Genomic DNA, 8,139 nt, shown 5'->3' on the forward strand with positions numbered 1-8,139 from the left:
AATTAGGTTCACATTGTATAATACAAGGAGTCTATACTTCTCATTTGTAGCACAATGGTTATACAATGGTTATACTTATTCCACCAACGGTTGCTTGTTGGATATGTACCTCCCTATGGCCAGTGCTCAGCACTATGATTGATCCATACTACATATCCAATAAATGTTTGCTAAACAGATTAATGAATAAAATAACAAACAAATAGAAATAGACTAAAGAAAACTTAAAAAATTATTTAAAGTTGTGCTCTTAGGAGTGATTTGATAGAAGTGGTTTTAATTTTTCTTTTGAAAATTATATGTTAGTCCATGGCCATGCCACCCTGAATAAGCCCGATCCTGTCTGATCTTGGAAGCTAAGCAGGGTTGGGCCTGGTTAGTACTTGGATGGGAGACCACCTAGGAAGACCAGGTCCTGTAGGCATAAAATATAAGGGATTGTAAGCTGACAAGGTCCTTGCAATCTGTGAGGTCAACCAAGGGTTGCCTTGCCTAAAGATAAAATAAAGTAAAATAAAAATTACATGTTAAAAAATTCTAAAACTATTACCTTAATATAATCACAAAATGTTATTAGTAAAAGATATCAATCTCCAAAGAGCACATATTGTACAATTATATTTATATGAGATATCCAGGATAAGCAAATCAGTAGAAAAGACATATTAGTGGTTGCCTAGGGTCAGGGGATGGGGAGTGAATGCTAAAGAGACTTCTTGTTGGCATGATGAAAATTTTCTAAAATTAGATTATAGTAATGATTACACAACTCTGTAAATATGCTAAAAACTATTGAACTCTACATTTTAAACAGAATTATATTCAATATAAAGTATATCCCAATGTTTAAGATAAAAGAACACTGTGTACATTTGGATACTTTTCCAGAACTAATGGATGGTTACCAAAAACCAAGAAAAATAGGTGAAACCTCTTAGAGAAAGCACGTCTGACAGAGGTGAAATCCTAATTACCAGATCTCCTCTCCATGTCTCTTTGCATGATATTCTGGGTATTTCCTACAAATCTGGGGATATTAAGATGGGAAAGCATTTGCTGGAAGAGGGTTATTAAAAATAAAGTTATAAGGAGTAAAATAACCTATACTATGCTTTGTCAGACAGATGACGTGGTAATAATAGAAAAGTTCATTGCCAATCTTGATTCTTGGCAATAAACACCAGTCTTTTCACCACTGCCTTACTCCCAAGACAAGCTCTGAAGAAACATCACATATCCATTAATTGTGTGAACTGGTATTACTCCAAAGCCCTTCCTTCTAACATTAATGGCACTTCAAGCAGTGTATGAATCTTCCTCTGCATCAATCACTAACTCTTTCTGATATTTCCAGCAGCTATTTCAAACTCCTTAAAGCCCTTACCTTATCATGTCTCTAATAACTCTCAGTCATGGCCTAATTCAGTGTTTCTCAAACTTGGGTCTTAAACCATAGGGGAGCATGAAATTGATTTAGTGAGCCACAGCTAAATGAATCACAAAAATATATAATATCAGACAGCTTCACAGAGATAATGTCACGACCTGCTATTACTTGTCAGCACAGAAGCTATTAACAGTATGTTGCTGACACTTTTTATGCTGATTATCAAATATTTTCTAAAATAAAATTTATACTTTGTCTATGAAGCTGGAACTGAGACTCTGCATGGTGTTACTTCTCCATTGCTATTTGGCTTGAAGTTTTAACAAGGAGGGTACTATGACTGCACTGATATGTGGGATAGAAAACTGAAAGCAATAAACAAACATGACAAAAACAGAGACTTATGGACATGGACAAGAGGGAAGGGGGGGTGGAAGTGGAGGTAGATAAAGGTAAAGGGGGTCAAATGTATGCTGATAGAAGGAAATTTAACTGTGGGTGGTGAACACACAATGCAGTATACATATGACATATTATTGAAATGTACACTTGAAACCTATATAATTTTACTAACCAATGTCAGCCCAATAAATATATTTTTTTTTTAAAAAAGGCATTAGAGGGAGAATAGAAGACTAAAGGAGGAAAAGGAACTTGTTATTACCTATTATGATGTCAGCTGTAGAAACTTCCCCTCTATTCCACAATGGAGAGTTTTTATTATAATTGAGTGTTAGATTTTGTCACATGCTTTTAATGCATCTATTGATATGATCATGTGATTTTTATTTTTGAGCCTGTTAATGTGCGAATTACATTAATTGATTTTCAAATGTTGAACTAACCTTGCATACCCAGATTAAATCGCAGTTGGTCATGATGTTTAATTCTTTTAATATATTGTTGGATTTGATTTGATAATATATTGTTGAGGATTTTTCCATCGATATTCATGGGAGATATTGGTCTGTAGTTATCTTGCATTATAATGCCTTTATAATTTTCTTTTCTTGTAGTGTTTTTGCTTGGTGTTGGTATTAGGGTAATGCTGGCCTCATAAAATGAGTTAGAAAGTTTTGCTTCTTTTTCTGCCTTAAGTTTGGTAGAGTGCTTGCTTCGGTGGCACATATACTAAAATTGAGAAGATTAGCATGGCCCCTGTGCAAGAATGACACACAAATTTGTGAAGCATTCCATATCTTTCAGAGACTCATGGATATGGACAGTGGCTGAGTGATTACTTGAAGTAACTAGGGTAGAGGGTAGATAGATAGGAGTAAAAGAGATCAAATATTTGATGATAGAATGAAATTTAACTGTGGGTGGTGAACACACAATGCAGTATACATATGACATATTATTGAAATGTACACTTGAAACCTATATAATTTTACTAACCAATGTCAGCCCAATAAATATATTTTTTTTTTAAAAAAGGCATTAGAGGGAGAATAGAAGACTAAAAGAGGAAAAGGAACTTGTTATTACCTATTTGCCTGTTACTGTGAATCTCCAGGAATGGTGCCTTGCTCTGGTGGTGAGAGCTAGTTACCACAATTCCAGAACCAGCTCTACCAAGCTCTATCAAAAGTATGAGTACCTGGTGGACAGTGCACACTCCTCAGAAGTCTGATAACCAGATATATAGAGAGAGCCATGCTCCAATATCCTGGGCAACTCACACCAGCCCTTTCTCAGATGTTCCAGGCCACACCACAAAGTGCCTTGATACAAGCCCTATATATAGCATCTCTCTTCAGGAACTGAGTCATAGTTTTGGAGGAACTTCTTCCAAGTCCCTAGAAACAACCACCAATTCAGCATTACCTTATAAGAGGTACAGCTATCAGCTCCATAATGCCCTTTTTCTGAGTTCCTACTTACCAGCAACACCTGAGCAGTGCCGTATTTTCTACAGTCCAAGTTTAGATCTGTGAGGTCCATTATGAGAGTTTCTAGGTTATGATAATCCCAACCTCTTCCCCTTGTTCTCCCTTTCTTAAGGGTGGAACTCCTTCTGGCAACTCATATATCTGTGTATCTCGGTGTTCCCTTCTTATCTTTCAGGTCTCTAGCATCTTTTAAAAAATTCCCTATATTAATTATTCTTGGTGGGTTTTTCTCTTTTTGAACTAGATCTTGACAGATATAGGACTTGGTACCAAGAGTGCTGTGAAGAGACGAATAAAATGGGACTCCGGGATTGGTCTGGGCATGTCCATGGCTTTTAACACATTGCTGAACTCCTGTCCAATGGGGAATGGGCATATGGCAGCATCACAATTAATTAAATTACCACACAATATTGACTGTGATGAAATGCTCTACTGAAGCAAGTATATGGGGGACCAAGTGAGAGCTGATGACTATAAGTACCTCGAGGACTGAGGGACAGCATGGCCATACTGAATTCTACTGGAGCATTTGCACAATGAGGCTCGAGAGTTCTAAATTCTCAGCTCAGAGAACTGATAATGGTGGACCTAATAAAATCTCTCATTGTTTTAAACATGAGGCCAACCTCAGAGAAAATCAAATTTTAATTGTGAAGTTACAGAATCACAATGTAAATTGAACACATAGATTTGCCAAGACTTGAGTGGGAAAGTTAGGACATTGATTGAGAAGAGAAAAAACCTTGACACTATCAAAAGGGAATGCCAGCTGGACTTGATTGATTCTGAATATCTAGAGCCACCCAAGTATCTCCGATTCTCCTTTACCTGGGAGAGAACCCAGACCTCTCCTGTCTAAGAAGTCTGGTTCCTCTGGCTTGAGACCCTGAAATTCTCTCAGCTGGGGAAGTTATCCTGCAAGAGGATGCCTAGTCTCCTCAAAACACACTCCTGTCTCCCTTTATTGGCTCTAAATGGAAATCAGAATCTAATTCAACATGTTCCAGAGGTACAAGTTCAACATCTGAATTGAGAAGAAAGAACTTCTACTCCAAAATGATGACAATATTTTACTAATTTATATTGGTAAAATTAAACAAATCATATTAATAGAAAAGATGAAGTAGTTACAGAGAAAGATATATTTAACGTGATAAAATTAAACAGGAATGTTTATCTACTTAATAGCTTCAAAATATATAAAGCAAATGTCGAGAGATCAAAAAGAAGAATTTAAAAAAATCCAAAATCTACTCGTAGTAGTAACACTTCTCTCAGCAACTAATAGAACAATCAGACAACCACCTCAAAAAGTAAAAGAAATAAAGGAAATAAAAGATTTAAGGTTACTTAAATTAACCTTATACATAACCCACATATAAAACATATCCAACAATTGCATAATACTTATTAGGTTCAAAAGCACTCAAGCCCCAGCCAAGTGGTGATTACGGGGAAGGCCCCCAGTGCCAGCTAGCCTAAAGCCTGTTTGGAGGGCTGCACCCACAGTATCTGTCTCTATAGCCCAAGAACCTCCTGGTGTTCAGACAACTGCCTGTGTTCACCTACGCAGAGCAGTGCGCCCTCCAGGAGAATCAGCCTTTTGTCCGGAATAACTACTATCATGATTATGTGAAGGGGTCCTGAGTTCATGGTTGTCTGTACCTGTTTGGGGGCCTTTCAAGGGATGTTACAGATAAATGACTTCACTTATGAAATCAAGCCCATGAGGTACTCTACCACATTTGAACACTAATTATATGAGATAGACAATAGCGAGACTCAATTCCCACCCATAAAATGTGATTTAATGGAAGAGGAAATACAACATTAGAAGCTAGAGTTGGAGGCAGAGAATTCAAAACCACCACAAAGTTCTCACAGTGGAGCTGGTCCTAGTAGTGAACAACTATAGTTTTGATTACTCAAATAGAAATGTCTCAAAGGCAACAGAATAAATATTAAATGTGATCAATTTAGTAGAATCCATCTATCTACAGATAGGCCTTCGTATTTCTTTAATTGGGACCGAGATTTGGAACTAGGGACATCTTTTCAATATTGAATAAGACATAAGTCAACTACTCAACAGTTTCGATGAATGGAAAAGTGTTCATTTTTATCCCTGTTTGACACATTATTCTGGGCATCTGTTTGTGGGCAAGAATATTTCTAATATATTTGGATTGGCTTGGATCTCAGGAATATGCTACCCTTGGATTTGGGCCAACAGTTTATAAATTCCTCATAGAGAATTTCTTTCATTTTTCAGTGGTCATTGTTCACCAACTGGGCCATAATCTGGGCATGTCTCACCTGGAGGAATTCTGTTTATGTAGGAAAAAACATTCCATCATGAATGCCTATAATACAAACACCAGTACTTTTAGCAACTGCAGTCATGGAAGTTATTTTAACCTCACTAATCACAGGGGAGGAAATCTGTCAGACAAATATACTGGCTTTTCAAAATGTATCCCATTGGAACAATGTGGTAACAAGGTGGTGGAAAATGAAGAAGAGTGTGACTGTGGGTTGGAACATCAGTGCAGAAAGGATCCTTGCTGTGGCTCTAATTGTAAATTGAAACCTTGGACAGCCTGTGCTTTTGGACCTTGCCTGTATAAAATGTAAGTTTTCTTCTGGAAAGCCCTGTAGAGCAAACATCAGTGAATGTGACTTTCCCAACTGGTACAATGAAAGATCAAGGTGGTGCCCTGAGGATTTCTATGTGCAGGATAAGATGCCTTGTAGCGACAGTGCCTACTGTTGTCACAAAATGTGAACAGTTAAAATAAACAATGTTAATGTATTTTTGGCCAAACAGCAAGGAGTGACTCCATGAGTTGCTATAAAACAAATACTATGCAATGAGATCATTTTGGCCACTGTGGTGTAGAAGGTTTAACATATAAAATGCCCTCCAAGTATTTTGTGTAGAAGAGAGCAGTGTGAGAATATAGAAACAATTCCCAGTCTAAAATAACACAGTGCCATAATTCAGTTATCAATTAATGGCATCAAGTATTGGGGAACAGACTACCACTTTGGGAGGAATATAGTTGATACTGGACAAGGAAAAGATGGCATCTTGTGAGGCCTAGGCAAGATATGCATGAGAAGAAGCTGTGTCAGTTCTTCGACCCTCAACTATGACTGTGAACTAGAGAAATGTCATGAGAAGAGAGTGCAAAAATGAAAAATGCTGCCACTGTTGGTATGGATGGGCTCCTTCCTACTGTGAGTTTACAGGCTATGGAAGAAGCTCAGACAGTGGCCCAGCTCCAAGGGGCAGTCTCCTTCCCCCACTATTAACAATTCTTCACACAGTAATTTATTCGCACTTTCTTTGCCTCAATATCTTCTGTTTTTAACAGAGTCCCTCATCAAGAAAATAGCCTTAAAACTTCAAACAGGAAATAGACGGATTACAAAATATTCACCAGTTCAAACAAAATACCTTTGGCAAGAGAAGATATTACATGATCATTGTCCAATGACCCACGATTCATTAATTCAGAAAGTCTAATCTGAGTGACATCAGAAACATAATGGAGTAAGAGACTTCCTCTGATCTCTCCCCTTGAAACAATAAGCTGAACATCTAAAACTCAACAAAAAACACCCAAACTTCACACCAGCACCTCTGAGCGTGGGATCTGTGCAAAAGAGCTACCACAGGTCAGAGCCCCGGGAGTCAGGCAGTAGACTGGGAGAAACAAAGAAGGTGCCTCTCGCAGCTGGAGCTCCCTGCATGGGGAGGGGGAAAAGGTGTAGCAGGTTTCCTATACAACCCTACCTGGGAGAGCTGTGACCTCCACACAGCCAGCGGCAGTGCCCAGAGATCAGGGCAGAAAGCAGAGAAGCTGGGTCGGCAGAGAAAGGGGGACAACAAAGAAAAAACAGCTGATTATTAGCAAGGCTGAACCACACGCAGCCCTCATCCCCCAACCCAGAGGGCCTTGCCCCCCACATCCTCCAAGACCAAACACTGCGGAGCCCCAGGGGAATCTGAGCAAATGCTACCAAAACTATGGCTAACACTGACAGTGACTGAGACTAAGGGTAGCAAGGGTGATGGAATATCTAAAAGGGGAAAAAAGGCATTATTAAGACTTTATATAAAGCAGGGATCCAAGAGGCTTAGACACCACCTACTGGAAACCAAAAACAAAAAACAAACAAACAAAAAAAAAAACGCCTTCTTTGCAACAGACTAAAGAGAGACCTTTATAAATCTTTCTGGGAAAAAAAAGCAAAATACAATTACATTAATGCCCAGGCACAGAAATAGTCCATTAAATACCATGAACAACCAAGGTGACAAGGCATCTCAGAAAGAAAGAGAAAAATCTCCAGAAAATAAGCTTACAGACATAGAAATATGCAACTTAAATGACAGAATTCAGGATGGTACTTCTGAAAAAACCCAATGAGATCTAAAACAGTTCATATCAACGATTTCAGGAATTGCAAACAACTAGATGAGCAGAGCAAGGAGATTGAAACCCTCAAGAAAAATAGAATAGATATTCTGGAGATGAAGAACACACTGCAAGAGTTGAAATATGAAATAGTAAGTCTGAGAAATAGAGTTGACAAAATGGAGGAAAGGATCATATCAACGATGAATTGCAAACAACTAGATGAGCAGAATGAGTTCTTTAGTAAAGAGACTGAAACCCTCAAAAAGAATCAAATAGAACTTCTAGAGATGAAATGAAAACTGCAAGAGATGAAAAATGAAATAGCAAGCTTGAGAAATGGAGTCGACCGAAAGGAGGAAAGGATCAGTGATATCGAAGACAGAAATCTAGAAATAAAAGGAGGAAGAGAGAAACCGAAGCATGAAAAATA

The 8,139-nt window shown here is 38.1% G+C and overlaps 2 pseudogenes; both read left to right on the forward strand.

The window, feature by feature from the left end:
• Positions 1 to 305: 305 nt before the first annotated feature.
• On the forward strand, positions 306 to 424 carry LOC112473726 (annotated as a pseudogene).
• Positions 425 to 2,494: 2,070 nt separating this feature from the next.
• On the forward strand, positions 2,495 to 2,590 carry LOC112473910 (annotated as a pseudogene).
• Positions 2,591 to 8,139: the final 5,549 nt, after the last annotated feature.

The sequence above is a fragment of the Pteropus alecto genome, unplaced genomic scaffold (assembly GCF_000325575.1).
Source record: "Pteropus alecto unplaced genomic scaffold, ASM32557v1 scaffold8, whole genome shotgun sequence".
Classification (NCBI taxonomy): domain Eukaryota; kingdom Metazoa; phylum Chordata; class Mammalia; order Chiroptera; family Pteropodidae; genus Pteropus; species Pteropus alecto.